Source organism: Hevea brasiliensis, chromosome 8 (genome assembly GCF_030052815.1).
Source record: "Hevea brasiliensis isolate MT/VB/25A 57/8 chromosome 8, ASM3005281v1, whole genome shotgun sequence".
Lineage (NCBI taxonomy): Eukaryota > Viridiplantae > Streptophyta > Magnoliopsida > Malpighiales > Euphorbiaceae > Hevea > Hevea brasiliensis.
Genome location: NC_079500.1, coordinates 14,876,868 through 14,898,138, shown reverse-complemented (window position 1 = coordinate 14,898,138; position 21,271 = coordinate 14,876,868). Strand labels below are relative to the sequence as shown.

General features: G+C 42.0%; 1 pseudogene; it reads right to left on the bottom strand.

Moving 5' to 3' along the window:
• LOC131182308 (uncharacterized) overlaps positions 1-18,339 on the bottom strand; it is a 28,639-nt pseudogene extending 10,300 nt beyond the window's left edge.
• Between the last annotated feature and the right edge of the window lie 2,932 nt (positions 18,340-21,271).

The window sequence follows — 21,271 nt, the reverse complement described above, 5'->3', positions numbered from 1 at the left end:
CACTGAATACTTACACAATGTCCTCACACACTTCAGCCCTATACCCGGGCTTTCTTTCCCTCTAGGAAAGTAGGAGGGAGTCATGTAGCGGTACCCGTGGGTTTTACCCCGTTAATATCCGTGAAGGCTTCTGCCTAGATTGAAACTCGTTCTATTTACTATGATACCCGTGGAACTCTCCCGTTAGTATCATGGTGATGGAATGGGGCTCTACTAGTGACAGTAGGGACAATTTGGGAACCTGTGGCTTTTAGAAAATTAGACCTTGAGCTAAACTATCACAATAGCCAGAAACCGTAGCAAGCTACCTCCTAAGATAGAACTATCCGATCAGATAGCGCTTACCCGGTACTAGGGTTTTCCCTATTTTAGGACAAAAGGGACATACTTGCTCTCACCCTACTCGGTTTGTGTTTTCTCATGTTTTATTTTGAAGGGCAATTTTGAATTATACCGTTAGGAGGACCTACATATTTTCCTACTTTGATAAATGTATAGGTATCACCCCGCCAACAGTATAATTCAAAATTACCTGAATTTATCCTGCTAACAAGTTTTCTCCACAGAATTAGGGTCTGTAAAAGAATAATCATCAATTTTAACATGGCATCCTCGAGTTAGTCGGCGGAAAAAGTTTCTAAACCAGAACAGAATGCTAAACCGTGGTCCGGACCGCCTCGTGGTCCGGACCGCCTCGTGGTCCGGACCGCCTCGTGGTTCAATGCCCCCGCAAAGTGATGTCACCAGGGCAGATACTAGCCTGATACCCCCATTAGACCTAAACAAAGTCGAGGTCAGAATGACCGGTTTCGAGGGTCTATCTAGTAGTTGGAGGTCGCTTCCTGATCACGTCAAGGCAAGGTTCGAGGAAAAATACGGAAGGATTGCGACCTTGATACGAGTCAAAATCCAAGTTCCGGCACTAAAGGCCATGCTGTCAATTTGGAATCCCAGGTATGGAGTGTTCTCCTTCAATGACATTGATACAACCCCCACTATGGAGGAATATCAGGCGCTACTGGAAATTCCTTACGTGGCCCAGAATCGGATCTACCTACACCTCGAGCATAGGCAGACCTGGAAACGGTTCGCACATATGTTGGGGATTCCCCCGGAAGAAGCAAAAGCAAGAGAAACTACCAAAGGGAACACACATGGGTGGTATTGGACCTATCTCAAGAAGCAGTTGGACCTGTACATCCAAGATGAACAATGGGAGCAAGCTTCATTAGCACTAGCTTTGGGGATCTATGGCCTGATCTTATTCCCTGGGCCTTTGGGAATTATAACCTGCAGTGTCACGGAGATATTCTGGACAGTAGAGAAGCAGAAGGTCAACCCAATACCGGCAATCCTTGCAGAGACTCTATTGACTCTTACTTACTGTAGACAACAAGGCAGGGGATCCATTAAGTGCTGTTCTTAATTGTTGCACCTCTGGATCATCAGTCACATGTGCCCTATAGAGAAAAAGGGGTTAACTTGGTACCCAGACCAGCCTCTTATTGAGAAAATGACCAGATTAATAATCAGCCCAAAGGATGAGCTGCAGTGGCAAGAGCGGATTCTGAGCTTCAACAGCCATGACTACTGCTGGAAGAAATTGTGGACGTCGGGTCAACCCATTTTGTTCAGCACAGGGGGTAATTGTTCAGTATCTCTAATCGGAGTGACCGGACACACGAGTTACATCCCAGCATTGGTAATGAGGCGCTCACCAACCCAATCGTATTCGTGATTGAAGAATACCATCAAGGTCACTTCTATCATGAGCTCGGTAGTGAGGAAGAATTGAAAATAGCCCGCAAATCCTGGGAGAGCATCACTATGATAGAGAGATCGCCTAAAGGTCCAAGCACCACAGGAGATTATCTTAAATGGAGAGCCAGCAGGGATCAAGGACACCTAACTGCCGATCCAACCGAACTCGGAGGTAGCATCCCCCATCGGAACATGCTTTCAGAAGAAGCTAGTGCTCGTTCGGTCGACTCTCTACAAAAGGTGGACACCGAGAACCAGCAATTACAAGAACGAATAAGACAGTTGGAGGACCAACAGCGGATCCTCAAAAGAAAGATAAGAAGGCTCAGGGAAGAGGCAATTACCGGAAAGACAGAGTTTAAGGAATAAGAAACATGATGGGAAAGGGAAAAGATCTCCCTCCAAGCTGCAATTAGAGAGGCAGAAGTTCGGAATAGCAAGCTCTAAGAGAAAATGGAATACCAAGAGATACTCATGGAAGAATACAAACAATAGGGGAAAAAGACGAAGCTTGAACTAAAAGAACAGGCACAGCTTATCAATGACATTTTAAAAGAATGTGCTAAAGAAAGAAAGGAAAAAGAAAGACAAGCTACTCTCCATCAAGAGCTAAGGGAAAATGTTAACCATCTGGAGAGAATGATAGCACAGGGGAAACAAGAGCTCTTGCTAGAATCCGAGTATGCCCTGGAGATATTTGACCCCGCCAGACAAGAAGAAAGGCTTTATGAGTATCTCAAAAGATGTCATTACATTATAAAAAGTCTCCCTGAGCCCAGACCAATGTAAAGAGTGCTATGTATGAAATATTCAATTAATGAAATAGCTATGGGTCACTGTTTAGCAAAATTGTGAATGAATAGTATGACTCCCGTAGGGACTATCCTCGTTAGGGTTATGCGAAAAGTTGAATGCACTGTATGGACAAGTATCATAGACACGCATTCAATCCAGTCATTCACAGTCAGACTATCGAGCGATGCCATGATAAAATGGATGTAATTATTCTTCTGTAGATCTCATTTCTAGCTTTCAGATGCCACCGTATCCTTTGTCCAAGAAAGGACCTTTAAATTTTTACGAAATTCGAAAATTCATTTTAAAGACTTCTTTTTCTCTCACACAGAAAATCAACATTGCTTCAAGCAAAGCAAGCCTGACCGAACAAGCAGTTCGACCAAGACGAGTGTACTTAACAAGATCACAAATGAAGAAACTAATGGAAGATCAGGAGCAAGTCCAGAACCTACAGGGACAAGTTCCCGAATTGAAAGACTAAGTCTCAGAGCTCATGAAACTAATGAGGGAGATGTCCCAAAATAAGCCTGCATCAGAGCCAAACTTACCACTACCTCCCCCACCTCCTACAACGGTTGATTCTCACCAAGCTTCGACCTCTTTTACTTTTCAACCTATTCCGGACCCTACAATTGCTGTCAATCCGACCCCCCTGAATAATGACCTACCCTTCCCCTACTACCCGACTGTCCCAAATGCCGAGACACACCCTTCAATCCCGATCCCTCCGGTTCATCCTGCCCCTTATTTCCCAACTGGGGGAATAGCTCACGTAGTAAGAGGAGAAAGTAAAGTAAGAGAGAATGAGAAGTTGTCTGCTCTAGAAGAGAGATTAAGAGCAATAAAGGGACTGAATATGTACGGTTCAGTAGATATATCATCACTGAGACTGGTACCAGATGTGGTGATACCACCCAAATTCAAGGTCCCGGACTTCGATAAATACACCAGGAACTCAGACCCTCGCATTCACTTAGCTACTTACATTGCCAAGATGTCCGCCCTGACAGAAGATGATAGACTCCTGGTCCACTTCTTCCATGAGAGCCTCTCCGGGGCAGCCCTGAAATGGTGCATTCAGTTAGACAGGAGCAAGCTGCGCTCTTGGAAAGATTTGGCCGACGCCTTCTTAAAACAGTATAAATTCAACTGTGACGTCGCCCCCACAAGGAGAGACCTCCAAAATCTGGTACAGAGAGACGGAAAGTTTCAAGGAGTATGCCCAGAGGTGGAGAGAAAAGGCAGCAAAGGTGTATCCTCCGGTTACTGATAATAAACTCTGCTCCTTGTTTATTGAGACGTTGAAGGCTCCATATTTCAATCTGATGATTGAAAACACCTCCAATAACTTCTCAGACATCATTCAAGCTAGCGAGAGAATCGAGACTAACCTCAGGTTAGGACGATTGCAAGAGGTGACTGAGAATCCTGCAAAGAAAACTGTCAGTTTTGGCAAAAAGAAAGAAGGTGATGTGCACTCCATCACCCGACAAACCCAACCTTTATTCCCTCAGAATAATTTCCGACCATATCCACCTTCTCATGGCCCAACAATTGCAAACATTCCACCCCCTTTCCCAAATTATCCTCATCCACGCCCACAGTATCCACCACCAACAACTTACCAACCTGGACCACCTCCTCAACCTATTCAACCAAGACCACCCCGAAATAATTCTAGACTGCAGAGGCATCCTGATCCACCTCTTCCCCTTCCACTCAGCGAAATATACCGATACCTCGTCGGTATAAATCAAATAGTACCAATCCCCCTTGACCCAATTCAGATACCATACCCCAGGTGGTATGATGCCAGTGCCCGATGTGAGTATCATGGAGGGGCACTCGGGCACTCAACTGACAACTGCGGGGCCCTTAGAGGAAGGGTACAGGCCCTGATTAGAAATGGATAGTTGAAGATTGAAGGGAATGGCTCCCTCCCCAACGTCACTTCGAACCCTCTGCCCAATCATGGTACAGGCAGTGGTGCGAACATGGTAGAATCCGGGGATGAAAAGTTAACTGCGGAGATGGATCGACTGGTTCCTCACTTTGAGGAAATTTTTGTTATGGCAGTAAGGGAGGGCTACCTTTTTCCCCAGGCATCAGGAGCAGAAAGGGGCATGGGATGTCCCTACCATGGAGGGGCAGCTGACCACGAGCTGCGAGACTGTGAGGGATTCCGGCAAGAGGTCCAGAACTTGCTGTCCCTCAAAATTTTAAGATGCCAGAAAAGATCAAAAGTGGAGGGCGAATTAAATACCGCCAGATTCGGCCAGAATGCCTCAACCCCCAATCCTAGATTAACCTTCTATGCCCCCAACGCCCCAACACCACCACCACCAGTAACAGTCATCTGAACCCCTACTCAGCTCCCGATCACAAACACTCATGTTGTGCCTTGGAACTATAATTTCTAAGTCTTCACTCAAGGAGCATCAAGCAGTACATCAACTCCTAGCCTTACCCATGCCCCACCCTTAACACCTCATAAACCGTGCTTCGCTCCCCATGAGCACTTCAGAATGACTTACACAGGACCCTCCAGTAATGCTACTCCCCAATCAAACCCCGAACCTGTCACTACCAGCAACCCCTCCCCACCTGAGCAAGAGGTAGAATTTATAACCCGAAGTAGGAGATGTTACGGGGATGACGAGAAGAAAAAAAAGAGAGGAAAAGTAAAAATGGGAGAGCCGCGAGAGAGCACGGAAGAGGAGGTTGAGAAAGTTGAGAAATGAGAACCTGCTGGATCAAATGGAGAAGAGGAACTGTTGCTTCAAATAATGAAGCAGAGTGAATATGATGTCATCGAGAAACTAAGGAAGAAGCCTGCTCGGATTTCATTGCTGTCATTGATCTTGAGCTCGAAGGTCCACCACCAAGCCCTACAGAAAATTCTGGATCAGGCCTTTGTAAACCCCGACATCACACCGAGACAATTCAAGAAGATAGTGGGATAAATTCAGGCATCCAGTTCTGTCACTTTCTCGGAAGAGGAGATGGACCCGGCTGGCTTAAAGTACACTAAGGCTTTACATGTGACAGTAAAATGCAATGGCTGCAAAGTTGCTAAAGTCCTCATTGACAATGGATCTGTGCTTAACGTCTTGCCCAATGCCACCTTGGCTAGGCTACCGGTCGACCGGTCAAACATACGTCAAAGTGCCATGGTGGTAAGAGCCTTTGACAGCACAAGGAGGGAGGTACTGGGAGACATTGACTTGCCGCTTCAAATCGGTGCATGCACTTTCAACGTCACATTTCAAGTGATGGACATTGAACCTGCATACACCATGCTGCTAGGGAGGCCTTGGATCCATTCAGCAAATGCCGTACCTTCGACCCTACATCAGAAGATTAAATACATTATGGACGGCAGAATCATCACTGTAAGGGGAGAGGAAGCCATGCTGGTCACCAAGCCGTAATCACTTCCTTATGTGGAAGCAGCCGAAAAGTCCTTGGAAAGTTCTTTCCAGACTCTACAGTTGCAAGAAACTATCCTGAGAGATGAAGGGGCTATAGCTATGGTTGCAAAGGTGATGCTTAAGAACGGATATGAAATAGGCAAGGGGCTAGGCGCCACATTACAGGGGATTGTTGAACCAATACCGGCTATCCAAAAGATTGGTTGTTTCGGCCTGGGATTTGAGGAAGATGCCCTTATGGATGGGCGATTTTGGAGGAGGAACACGCTTCGAGATCAGAGATTTGACCAGAGGATCGGGAAAATGAAAGTTGTCCCTAAAATCGCAGATGTCTTCACCAAACCAATCCTTGAGAATCCCGAGAAGGATAAAGAATCACCTGAAGAACCATCTGTTGATGTCATACAACTGGACTCCCTATATGAAGCCCTGATCTCACCAATTGCCGAGGTACAAGAACTGGACAACTGGGAAATAGAGGACCTTCCTGAACTTAATCTCGAGTAAAGTACATTTTGTTATCTACACTTGATCATTTCGTCCATGGTGACAAGTGCAATGCTGTAAATAGACCCTTTTCTTATGATTCAAATATTAATGAATTAATAGCGCATTTTGCATCCAATTATCTTTTCCTTGAAATTCACTCTTATAATATATTCCACTTTCATTTCTTCAGAACCATTCATCAATTAACGCCTAATAATTCAATAGACTCAGAAATTCCTCGTTAATTTTGAAACTCCCATAACTGTCATTATTTCAAGTGATTCTGAAGAAGAACTTGCAGAAAAGAGGGGTGAAAGAGACGAACCTTCCCTAGTGCCTTGTAGGGATGAAACGCACACCATAAATCTAGACACAGAAGAAATAAGAAGGGAACTTAAGGTTGTGAGGAGTGGAGAATTAGAAAATATGGTCAGTTTGCTCAAAGAATTCCTGGATGTATTTTCATGGAGCTATGACGATATGACCGGCTTAGACCCTCACATAGTGACGCACAAAATTCCCCTAATCCCCGGGACAATTCCGGTAAAACAGAAGTTAAGAAGAATGAATCCCGACACCCTGCTCAAGGTTAGAAATGAAGTCAAAAAGCAGTATGATGCCGGATTTTTGGAAGTGGTCAAGTACCCTCAGTGGATAGCTAATGTGGTCTCGGTAATGAAGAAAGACGGGAGAGTCAGGGTGTGTGTTGATTACAGGGATCTCAATAAAGCAAGCTTGAAGGATGATTTCCCTCTCCCACACATAGACGTGCTAGTGGACAATGCTGCAGGATTGGATAGATGTTCACGTATTGATGGGGCATCCGGATACGACCAAATCCCTATGGATGAAGAAGACAGAGAAAACCGCTTTCATCACTTAGTGGGGGGTATTCTGTTATCGGGTTATGCCATTTGGGTTAAAGAATGCTGGGGCTACCTACCAACGCGCTATGGTCACGTTATTCCACGATATGATGCACAAAGAAGTGGAGGTGTACGTGGATGACACGATCATCAAATCTAGGGACGGAAAAAGCCATGTACAGGCGCTGAGGAAAGTATTCGAGAGACTCAGAAAGTATCAACTGAAGTTGAACCCAGTCAAATGTGTGTTTGGAGCTAGATCTGAAAAGCTGCTGGGATTCATAGTGAGTGAGAAGGGAATAGAAGTAGATCCGGACAAAGTTCGAGCCATTCAAGAAATGCCATCCCCAAAAACAGAAAGGGAGGTGCACAGTTTCCTGGGGAAGCTGAACTACATTTCGAGATTTATCTCCAACCTCACTGCTAAAGCTGAGCCCATCTTTAGACTACTCAGAAAGAACAACACCTCTCAATGGGATTCAGCTTGTCAAGAGGCTTTCTAGAAAATTAAGCATTACCTGTCAAACCCTCCCATATTGGTTCCTCCGGTGGCAGGAAGGCCGCTAATTCTATACATGGCAGTCCAACAAAGTTCGATGGGATGTGTTTTGGGGCAGCATGATGACAGGCCGAAAGGAGAGGACTATTTATTACCTGAGCAAGAAATTCAATGATTCAAGTCAAGGTACTCTTTTCTAGAAAAAACTTGTTGTGCGTTGGCTTGGATGGCGAATCGGCTTAAACACTACATGTTGAATCATAAGACATGGCTCATTTCGCGGATGGATCCCATCAAGTATGTATTTGAAAGCCCTTTCGTGCCAGGGATGATAGCGAAATGACAAGTCATACTCTCTCAATATGACATTGTCTATATGACTCGGAAGGCAGTAAAGGGTAGCGTAATCGCTGATCTCCTAGCAGAAAACCCTATCCAAGATTATGAAGCCCTGGATTTCGAGTTCCCTGATGAGCATGTTAACGAAGTCGACGGTTAGGAAAAAGAACCGCTGATGTATTAGAAATATATTTTGACGGAGCTATCAATTTGTCTGGTAATGGAATCGAGGCTGTGTTGGTATCCCCTGATGGAAAACACTTCTCTATAGCTATCAAGTTAAGATTTGACTGCACCAACAACGTCGCAGAATACGAAACCTGTGTGATGGGATTACAGGCTGCCATCGAAATGAAAGTCAGGAAATTGGAGGTATATGGAGATTCGACCTCGATCATTTATCAAGTCAAGGGAGAATGGCAAACCAAGGACCCGAAGCTGATCCCATGTCAAAAGTACCTGCTGGAATTAGTCAAGAAATTTGAAGAGATTTCTTTTACTCACCTCAGTCGGGACAAGAATCAATTCGCAGATGCCTTAGCCACTCTAGCTGTCATGGCTCAAATGGAAGAGGAGCAAACAACTCAAATATTGCAAATCAAAGCAAGGAGTGAGCCAGCTTACTGTTTCATGGCCGAGGAAGAAATTAATGGCAAGCCCTGGTACCATGATATCCAGGTCTACGTCAGAATCAGGGGATACCCTTCAGGGGCAACCAGAAACGAAAAGAGAATGATCAGGAGATTGGCTTTGGGATACTTCTCCAGTGGTGAAATCCTGTACAAAAGGAGCTTCAATGGCGAACTGTTGAGATGCGTGGATGCGAAAGAGGCAAGAAAAATCCTTTTCGAGACTCATGAGGGAAATTGTGCAACCCATGCTAATGGACATATGATGGCCAAGCAAATCATGAGACGAGATACTTCTGGACTACTATGGAGAAGGCTAGCAGCAGCGTGTCATGGGCAACTATACCAGAGAAGAATGGCTAGGGCATTTACAAAGGCGTTCGCACCGCCCAAATTCTAACCAGGAGATCTGGTCCTAAAAAAGGTGCTCCTGAATCAAAACGATGCCCGGGGTAAGTGGTCGCCAACTTACAAGGGACCTTACGTGGTTAAAAAGGCGTTTTCCGGAGGGGCCCTGATCTTGACCCATATGGACGGCGAAGAATTTCCAAGACCCGTGAATGCCAACTCTATCAAAAGGTATTATGCGTAAAAAAAGAAAAAAAAAAGAAAAAAAAAAAGGGGTAGGGGTGAAAACCTGAAAAGGCGCTCCTAGCAAAATGTGCGAAAGAAGGCGAAAACCCAGAAAAGAGCTTTCTGTAAAATGAGTGGAGGGTGAAAACCCGAAAAGGCACCCTGAAAAAAAAAAAAAAAAAAAAAAAGAAGAAAAATCTAGGAGTGAAAACCCGAAAGGGCGCCCTTAGAACCAGAAAATGAAGAAATAAGGAAGGGAGTATGGGACCAAGAAAAGGAAATAAGCAACCACGGCACAAATGTTCGTCAACAGAGTACTTGAAGTATTAGCAGTTAAGAGACTTCAAAGTTAACTACAAGGAATCTGTGAGATCCATTCTTGTACCATTTTTCTTTGCTACTGTACCTTTTTCCTCTCAAGCCGTAATAAAGTCATTCTTTCTCTTCAATTTATCTTCTTTATATATTTACACTTTAATTTACTGTATACTTACATTCAGATTCATCTTTCTTATATATACCCACATTCTGACATTATCCTTTTTTTTTCTACATCTTTATTTTGTGCGCTATTAATCTGTTAAAATTTCGTCATAAGATTAGGATTTGGATATTGATAACCTCATGCACTTTGCTAAGAGATTTGCAAGAAATGATCGATAAAAAAAAAAAAAACTAGTGGTGAAAACACGTAAGGGCGCTTTCTGAAAATAAGCAAGTCGAGAACAGAAAGGGCTTCCTGAGAAGAGAGTAAGAAAGGGAAAGTTATGGGTTTAAATCTTGAGACTAGTCCTCCATTAATCGTTTATCTTCGGGATCCTGTTAAGTACACTTCGTCGCGGAAGAACTTCTTGTGTCAGGTTAGGCTTGCTTTGTAAGCATTTTAATTTTCGCATTTAATTTCCTGTCATCAACCTCTGGTTCCTTGATCCAAGTTGATTTTAATTTTCGCATTTAATTTTCTGTCATCAACCTCTGATTCCTTGATCCAAGTTGATTTTAATTTTCACATTTAATTTCCTGTCATCAACCTCTGGTTCCTTGATCCAAGTTGATTTTAATTCATGTCATCAACCTCTGGTTCCTTGATCCAAGTTGATTTTAATTTTAATTCTTGTCATCAACCTCTGGTTCCTTGATCCAAGTTGATTTTAATTTTCGCATTTAATTTCCTGTCATCAACCTCGGGTCCCTTGATCCAAGTTGATTTTAATTTTCACATTTAATTTCCTGTCATCAACCTCTGATCCCTTGATCCAAGTTGATTTTAATTTTCGCATTTAATTTCCTGTCATCAACCTCTGGTTCCTTGATCCAAGTTGATTTTAAATTTTCGCATTTAATTTCCTGTCATCAACCTCTAGTTCCTTGATCCAAGTTGATTTTAATTTTCGCATTTAATTTCCTGTCATCAACCTCTGGTTCCTTGATCCAAGTTGATTTTAAATTTTCGCATTTTAATTTCCTGTCATCAACCTCTGGTTCCTTGATCCAAGTTGATTTTAATTTCCATCATTTAAATTCCCTGCTATCAACCTCTGGTTCCTTGATCCAAGTTGATTTTAATTTCGTGCATTTAAATTACCAAGTTGATTTTAATTTCGTACAATTAAATTACCAAGTTGATTTTAATATCGTGCATTTAAATTACCAAGTTGATTTTAATTTCGTGCATTTAAATTCCCGAGTTGATTTTTATTTTCACATTTAAATTCCAGTCATCAACCTCTAATTCCTTGATCTAAGTTGATCTTAGTTTCCAACTTCAACTTCCAAGTCGAATTTTGAGTCTTGATGTTTTTAATTTTCGATGCCCAATCACCCAAAGTATGGGTCTGAATCTTTACATAATTCCTATACGGAAAAACTTTATTCCCTTCAATAGAAATTATGTAAAGAGGGGCAGCTGTCGACACCATATTTTGGCCGATCACCGAAATCAATGAACTTTGAAAATTGACCCCAACCGACATTCTTCGGTTACAAGTAACTCGATCAGGAAATAAACCGATCCCGCATCTAATCGAATGCTTTCCGACCTCTAGACAAAGGAGATCACACCAATATCAGGTCTCCATGCCGTCCAATCTCATTTCCGATCTCTCGACAAAGAAGATCACACCAATATCAGGTCTCCATGCCGTCCAATCTCATTTTCAATCTTTCGTCAAAAGAGATCAAACCAATATCAGGTCTCCGTGTCATCCAGTCTTATTTCTGATCTCTCCTTTATAAATATTGTGGAAAATCATTTAATAAAGTTAAGGTTGCAGTCCGACTTAATGGTGTTTCCGAGCATATGAAGTTAAATCAAGTTTCCAATTATAATAATCTAAAGTTCTACTCGGTGTTTGGTTCCGCCTTAGGCCGATCTTGTGCTTACAATGTTTCTCCGATCTCTCATACTTAGATTAATAATCGCTTTTAAGTTTGATGTTCTAACATGTTCAAACAATCAAGCGCTTGTACAATTTGGATCCTTTCCGATCTCATCAAGAAATTGAGCAAAAGTTATTTCATTTCATTTCAAAATAAAAAGTACAAATCATTCGACTGGAGGATCACCCCCAGCCTGTCCTACATCAACATTTCGCTCACCCTCTCTATCTACCTCGGGCTCCTCGTCGCTCTCGTCCTCGGCCTCTGGGGCGAGCTCGTTCATCCAGGAAAAATCCTCTTCAGGATACCGTTTCTTCAGCTCGGCCATAAGGTCGTTATGAGCATTCACATAAGCCCCGGCCTCCTTCGTTGTGCTCTCTTCTTCCTTAGCTTGAAGCTCTTCATCCTTGGCTCGGAGCTCTTCCTCCTTCGCCCGAAGGTCTTCAGCAAAGCGAGCGAGATCGGCAGACCAACTAACCCGAGAGTCTTCGAGTTCTCGTTCCACTTCAATGATCCTCTCCTCATAACGCTTCATTTGATCCTCCATCCTGGCGATGTACTCGTTAGCAAAGGAGAGCTGAGCTTGTGCGGCAGAGGCATCTTGGACCACCTTGAGGATCTCCTTCTTCAAGCCATGTGCTTTCTCTCTGAGCATATGCTGGTTTGCAATGGCCTCTAAGCCTAAGCTCATTGCTGTGGGTTCTAGTCCCTTAGCTCGGCAGAGGCCCCGGAAGGCTATTAGAGTCCGCCAAGAGTTCGGATGCACTTGGGCTACCGAGACATGGTGGAATTTTTGGACAGCTTTGTAAAATTCGTCCAAGGGAAAGCGGAGTTCGGCCTTCAGTTGCTCTTCATACACCATGATGAGATCGCCCTCATCAAAGAAATGGTCGGCCCGATGATCGCCATGGCATTTGATCAGCTCAAAGGAGTCGATCCGCAGATTGTACTCCTGGCTTATAGATTGGAGATCGGCGTCCCTCAAGACTGAAGACAACGCATCAATTGGCAAGTTGTCTCTTCTCAAAGATGCCCCCCGCCTCGGTCTGGCACCCGAACTAGTTACCGAGAAGAGGGCTCTGCTGGCTTGACCACCCGATCTAATCACGTCACCCTCTTCCAAGGTCCACGAAACGTGCACAGGAGACAGACTCGCAGCTCTCTGATCCTCGGCGCTAATTTTCAAAGAGACCAAAGAAGTTTAACTAAAGAAAGATCAAAACCCTTACCGGAATGTGATCGGTATCGGAAAAACTTGAAGAAACGAAAGAATTTCGAAATCGCTCGCAAAGTGCTGAAAATGACATAAGAGAGCAACTGACTGACCCTTCCCCTATTTATACCCGTCTGAGCATTCAATGCTCACAGTGTCCCAAGCGACGCATTGGTTAGCGAAATCCGCCCGCTTTTCTGACACGTCGCAGGAAGATTCCAGAAACACCATAAATAAAATAAAAGGAGATCGGCTAGCTAAGATCGTCGGATTAAGGCGGATGTTTAGAGCCACAGATGGGCTAAGGATGATTTAGTTAGAAACAAGATCGGATATGAACATCAGAGATCGGAAAACAACCAGTGCAATAATTAAATGATAACCGTCAAATAAAATTTCATTTCATTTCCAAAAGGTCATATTACATCATTTGGGCGATCTCAAGAGATCGGATTACATCATTAAGAACCTCTAAAGGTCAGATTACATCATTTGGGTGATCTCTAAAGATCGGCACTACATTCTACCTAGTAAGGACCTATGTCAAAGCCTAGTCTTGTGGCTGAATCAAAAGATGTGTCTGATCAGAAAGCCAGCCATAGGCATTGGATAGATGTGCAGCTCAGATGGAGTGACTATGACTCTCATGATGATGAGTGGAGTCATCATCGATGTCATCGACCAGAACCGAGCTGCAGTCGGGACGCCCGATATGGTGAGGAGCCAAATGAACTTCAAAAGGCGGTCACCGATGTTAAGAGAGAAATTAGCAGTCTTCTCGCCCGAAATCGGTTCACCGATTATATCGGTAGACCGGCTCGAGATCGACACGATCGATATTTTCGATCTTGATCGGTAAATTAGTCTGGTTCTCTCACTGTCATCAGATGTGGTTATCATGATTCTCCGATCACCGGGATTATAAATTTTCAGTCGAGGAACAAAGTGAACAGTCGGAAAAAGATCAAAAGCGGTCACCATGGCCGGGATTGTTGCCGGAGAAACTAGAACAGGAGAAGTGAGAAATGGAAAAAGGAGAAATGGAAAAAGGAGAAATGGAATGTGGGAGAGATGCCCCGCTGAGGCATATATATATGGGGTCTGAGCATTTATTACTAGCGGAAATCGAAGCGGATGCATCGGTAACCGAAGGATTAAGGCAGCTCGGATAGAGGGGAAGGTTCTGGAATGGGAGAGATCGGGAGAGGGGCCCGATATGAGAGATCGGAAAAGGGTCATAATAGAGAGATCGGAACGAATAAGAGATCGGAAAGCACGAAGAGGATGAGATAACTTCCAATAACTCTCTACATAATCAGAGCCAAGGTAGTTAAAGCGTTGCAGGCGTAATCAAATATTCACCGCATGCCTCATTTGCAGAATCGCCGACATTGCTGACAGACGCCAAAACAGTTACGACAGTTCTGTACATCACAATCCCCACCATTGATCATACTTGCAAGGACGGACTCGGAACCCTTGGATCAAAAACAGGCGACAGGTCCGGCGCCTTTTATTCTCAGCCCTCGGATACATCTTGTAAGGCAAGACCCTGAGCCGTTGGATTAGAAAGAGAAATGACAGATATTCTGTATAAGATCCCAACCATCCATTTTTCATTCTCTTTAATTCTAGGACATCGGATCATGTCCTTTGAAATCCAGACCTTCCATCTCCACAGGAGAGATCCTGACCTTTCATTGGGAGCACCCGTTCCCTATAAATACCTGCATGCAATATTGTAGAAGGGACAGACAAAAAAGAAAGTGGTGGTGATTATAGTGCAAAAGCTCTGAAACTTAATTCAGTCTTGCTGCTTTGCCATTCTAAACTTGCATAAAAATTGAAAAACTTCAGAAACTAGTTTTCTCGAGTGTCTCCATTGATAGAGTTGTCGAACCCTGAAATCCTTCATTTTCAGTTGTTCATCACTCTGCCAAACCATTCTCATTCAGTCTTGTCTTCATCACCCCATCATCTACATATTCTTCTCTCAGTTTGACCTTATTCAGACCAGGTAGCCGTAGCTTCGACTTAACTGCATTTCAACCTGGTTCTCGCAATCTGAAAGTAAGCATTGGTCTCGGAACCATCAGCCTTCAACGTAACAATATTTGTGGCCTCCAAAGTTAGTTCGATAATCTCGACCTCACATAGGTAAGTATCTAAACGGTCACCTTGCCGAATGCTCGCGTTTTTACTTTCTTTGTTTTTATTCTCGAAAGCTCAGTTATACTAAAAATCCCCACGTAGATTCTTCAGGCCGATAGTTACTCTCTTAAGTTTACTTTTTCTATTCTCCAGTTCACGTTATTTACTTGTTCTCAGTTTTTATTTCCTTCGAATATAGTTGTTCCGGTTACGAGTAACTTCTAGGTAATTTAGCAAAGTGTTGGTAGCAATATCCTAACGTGACAGTGTCTTTTGAAATGAGCAAAATAATCAAAGAATGAATAGAGAATCAGGAGAAAAGTCGTGAGTTCGGGTTACTAAACAAGTCTAGGAAATAGCATATTAGTGTGGGAACCGAAATAAGGTTGGATCTCAGACTAGTAACCGAGAGACGTCGGATGTAGCCAGCCAAAGGGTTCGGACAAGGTAGTCATATACGAGATCGGTGAAAAGATCGATCTTATGTCATGAATACTTTAAGAGGTCGGGGGAGAGTTCTTACCCAATCCTCATTCAAATAAAACACGGAGATCAAAGGAGAGTTCTTATCCGAGATCCTTCATTAAAAATCTCAAACCAAATACTTTAAAAGGTAGGGGGAGAGTTCTTACCCGATCCTCATTCAAATAAAGCACGGAGATCGGAGGAGAGTTCTTATCCGAGATCCTTCATTAAAATTTTAAACCGAATACTTTAAGAGGTCGGGGGAGAGTTCTTACCCGATCCTCATTCAAATAAAGCACGGAGATCGGAGGAGAGTTCTTATCCGAAATTCTTCATTAAAATTTTAAACCGAACACTTTAAGAGGTCGGGGAAGAGTTCTTACCCGATTCTCATTCAAATAAAACACGGAGATCGGAGGAGAGTTCTTATCCGAAATCTCCAGCTTAAAATTTTTAAAACATACCTAGGGATCGGGAGACATTCCACCCCGAGCTCTCTTAACAAAATTCAAATTTAACAACACAACTACAATACACAAGGCTATTTTAATTCGAACACTTATTCACTAAAGGGTCATCTCATGAACTCGTGTTCTTGGGTAATCTATAACGAGTGAAATATCAAATATTCCTTATTTTTGCACAAAGGATTAACATCATCACTATCCCAATTCCCTAATTACCCTTTTAATTTATGAAAGTGCATAACACTAAATCTGTTTGCCCTCATTGAGGGACGAGGCGGGGTGCCTAGCACCTTCCCCGCCCGTATATGGACCCTGAACCTAGAATCTCTGTTTTCGAAGTGGTTTTCTTTTAATTTATCTTCATAAATGGTTTTCTTTAATTTCCCTCAAAATAAAAGTGGCGATTCCTCACTCTTTCCCACTTCAGTGAAGAGCTTTCGTCCAGGCGACCGCAAAATACCTTGCGACACTAACCTTTTCTAAAATGATGAATGCCATAGAGAAGGATGAAAAATTCGATTCTTCCCCATTGGAAGCACAATAGAACTTGATAAAACAATCAGAGAATCAAACTAAGAAAGAAAGTTTAAAAGAATTAGAGCAACAATAATACATCGGATGTAAGCAACGGAAGAATTACATGCCAATAATGTCATAGATATGACGAATGTGATTTTGATTGCCTATAGCGACATGGGTGCATGTACTGGAAGATAAAACTCAAAAGCAATAATTATCAAAAGTACCTATCGTTCTTGCTCAACCTTAAAACTTTAGTCATATGCCAGAATTCATCATCTTGTATACGAACAACATCACCCTGCATAATCTTGGAAAATAATAAGAATGCCATATGCATTGAATCAATATAAATTTACTAATATGCTTCCATAAAAGTAAAAGTTTAGCTATATTCTACAAAACAACCTCTGACCCTGCATTGCTGAGATGTCAATTAGAACTAGCTACCAAAAGTGCATCAGCTATAAGAGTTTAAATTGACAATATATTTGATCTTTTATGACAAGTAATTGAAAAAAAAAAAAAGAATCATTCCTAGGTAAGAGAACTGGTACCATCAAAAAATAGTACTGGAAAAAAATATTGGAGTTGTGCAGACTATATAGGCTATGTCTGATTGTTTAACTTGAACTAGCATGGAAATTTTACTCTAATTAAAAAAAAAAAAAAAAAAAAAAAAAAAAAAAAAAGAACAACTTAGCATGCCTAATTTACCTGACCAAAAGGATTTGCCTTTTCATTGAACTATTTGACCCCACCATTGATTAGCAGTGGGAAGGTAATCACTTCAAACAAATCCATGTCATATAGAGTTTATCAAGCAAAGATTCCATTTTTCAATAATTGTGCCAGCATATCCATCTGACACCATACCATTCCATTCCACCCATGGCTTTCTCATTGATTCCGTAATTGATCCTCATATTAACATGATGTGTTTGATTCATGTGGCTTCTAATATGGAGAAAAACCTTCGTATACTCGTTATGGATTTACAAGGACTACAGTCATTGGAAACTCAGTCTGTTGCAAAAGCCAAATCTCACAACCAATCTAAAACTCCTTTTTCAGATAAGGGTTCAATTTAATTCGCCAGACCAAAATGTGCAATCAAATTCGCACTGGATTTGAAATAGCATAGACATTTGAATAATTACCAAGAGAAATATTATTTTCAGCTTTTCAAGACAAGGAAACCCCTTAACCACCCAATAAAGTATAAAAAAACTAGCAAAAGAGTTCACATTGAATACTCAAAATTGCACCATGAGTTTAAAGGCCAAAAAATTGTGCAGAAACAACAAATTCACTCAAAACCCACATTGACTAGCAATAACACCGACCTTGATCTAAATAATCACTTCCCAATTCAACATATAGCCTGAAACACAAAATAAAAATGAATTGCGTGTTGACAGAGAGCGAGAGAGTACTTTGGAAGAAGGAAGAACTTCGGAGAAGAAGCGAGGGAGGCCGCCACGGGATTGGTTCGAGTAATCTGATCAAGAAGAGAATGCACGGAGGCCGGAAGGTTTAAGCCATTGACGACTCAAGAGCTCAGCAAAACGAGGTCGCATTGGTAGTAGAACTTGCATCTGCATTTCCCAAAAACCAACTTAAAACATTAGCTGAGCAATGTCTTCTGGGTCTATTGCTCTCAGCTCTCTCTATTCCTGCTTAGGTGTCTGGAATTCTCTCTTTCCTTTCTAGAGGGTTTTGCACTTTTGCTTTGGGTTTAAAGATTTTCATTTTCTGTTCTTGCGTTAACACGATATGTCGTATGTAGCACTCTACGACCCGCTTGTGCTTGACTCAAATTGAGGTTTTCTGCAATGGTATGTTTTGGGCTTGGGCTCATCTCTTTTTGGGCTTGGATGTTGGGTATGTAGCCTAGAGCTTCTAAAAAATTTTTGGAGCCATTGAGTGGTTCCGCCCCAGCGCTCTTTGAGTACAGTTACTCCAACAACACGAGGAGCACAGAGTGGCAGAAGGAGCATAGCTCATTGAGGTTCACGGCCTTGAGGTTTTCTGGGCTTGCTTGTTTTTGACTCCGTCCCAGCTGGTTATGCCTCCGTGGCTCCACTGGAGGCTTGGTCCTCCCATGACCGCTCCCCTGGTTCAGTTTTGAGAAGCCAGTATTAAATTAATAACATTTTAATTAAATTTTGATTGATTTAGCATTATCTGACTATATTTTCTAATCCAATATTTCTTTTAAAATAATAATAACAATAATACATGTTTCTATCACAACTATATGATAGTCGACATAAAATAGTTATTATTATATTGAAGATTCCCATGCAAGTCTAAGAGTATAAGATTCATTATCTTGGACATATCCAAGAGATCATGGAATCACCTGATAGTCAACAATGTCATAAAAGAAATGCAAATAAAACAAGTTACCACATACTATACAATTCAAACGCTAAGTTATTACATATAAAACTTAGCCAACCAAGGGACACTGTAAAAGAACTAAGAAATTTTGGAATAAGAATTCTTATGTTTATTGCCCCACAAATCAAAGATATATATAAAAAATTACAACTAACAAATAGATTCCTAATCAAGCTAAACTATCAAAATTGTATCAGAATCATACAACAAAAGGTAAGAATAGATATGTACACAGAAATTCATAAACAAATGTCCTAAATAAATGCAAAATAAGTGGCAGCTAACAGCTGCCTTTCCAATACCCTCCCTCAAGTTGGAGCATGGAGATCTCGAATGCCCAACTTATGAAGAAGAAAGTCAAACTGATCCTTTCCCAATGCCTTTGTGAAGATATCCGCAGGTTGCATTAAACTACGTACATAATCTGTTCGAATGTTACCATTCAATATCTCATCATGGATAAAATGACAGTCCACTTCAATATGCTTGGTACGTTCATGATAGACAAGATTAGCAGCTATATGCAAAGCTACCTGACTATCACAATATAAATTCATAGGTTCAGTATGCGCCACACCAAGAGAATTCAATAATTCTTTCAACCACTTAAGTTCACAAGTTGTAGTACTCATAGACCGATATTCAGCTTCAGCGGATGAGCGAGACACTGTCTGTTGCTTTTTAGTCTTTCACGAAATAGGAGATTTACCCAAAAGAACAAAATAACCGGTCAAAGACCGTCTCGTCAAAGGACAGCTAGCCCAATCAGAATCACAGTAAGCAGACAATTTGAGATCATAATTGGCATGCAGTAGTATACCCTGACCTAGATTTCCTTTCAAATAATGCACAACTCTAACAGCTGCCTCCTAATGAGCTTTCTTCGGTTGTTGCATGAACTGAGCAAGAATATGCACACAATAAGACAACTCGGGCCGAGTTATTGTTAGATAAATAAGCGGTCCCACCAGACGCCTATACTGAGCAGGGTCATCCACATCATCACTCTCGGTAAGGGCCAGCTTGTGATTTTGTTCAAGAGGAGTTTTAGCCGGCTTGCAACCCAGTAATCCAACTTCTGAAATTACATCCAATGCATACTTACGTTGATACAAGAAAATACCATTCGAGTTTCTGGCTACTTCAATCCCTAAGAAAAATTTTAACTTCCCCAAGTCTTTCATATGAAAGCAACGACTCAAATAGTTCTTGAATTTTTGTACAGCGGAAACATCATTGCTGGAGATAATAAGGTCATCCACATAAATAAGCACATTCAATTGAACAGCCCCAGCTCGAAAAGTGAACAAAGAGTAATCTGAATATGATTGCTAAAATCCATAAGCTTTCAGAGATGCAGCCAATTTCGCAAACCAACATCTAGGTGCTTGCCGCAAACCATATAGAGATTTCCGGAGTTTACAAACCTTCCCTGGTGATTGAGGAGCAAATCCAGGCGGCATCTTCATGTAAACCTCTTCCTCTAAATCACCGTGTAAGAAAGCATTTTGGACATCCATCTGATGGAGTTCCCAATTCTTTACAGCTGCAAGGGCAAGAAAGGTGCGCACAGTAACCATTTTTGCTGTAGGAGCAAAAGTCTCCTGATAATCTATGCCTTCAACTTGATTATTTCCCAATATCACTAACCGCGCCTTGCATCGTTCAACACTTCTATCAGAATTGTATTTAATTTTGTATACCCACTTGCTTCCTATTGCTTTCTTCCCAAATGGCAGATTTTCAACTGTCCATGTACCATTATCCTCCAAAGCCTGTATTTCTTTTCTCATAGCCGCTCTCCACCATTCATCCTTAACTGCTTCTGCATAAGAGCTTGGTTCATGTCCTGTAGTAATGGCTGCCAAAAAATATCGGTGTTGTGCAGAGAATTTATCATAACCCACATAATGTGCTATAGAGTAAGGCGTACCTGAGGAATCAGATTGGGAAGGTGAGCATACCGAGGGGCTTATTTTGATGGCGTTTGTCACATAATCCTTCAAACGAATACTAGGTTACTTGGCCCTTTGTCCCCTACCTAGTTGCTCTTCAACAACTTCACCTCTATCCACTCCCTCACAATTTTCATGGATCAATTCTTCCGTTTCGGGATTCACCTCACTTTCTCTACCCACACTTTCATCGTGCTCCTTTCCCAAGTTGTTCTCTAAACCATCAACTTCATCACCCAACTCCTCAACTCCATTTTTAATGAGTTCATCACCCATTGTTTTCTCATTTGCATATGGAAATTCTGTTTCAGCGAATAACACGTCTCTTGAT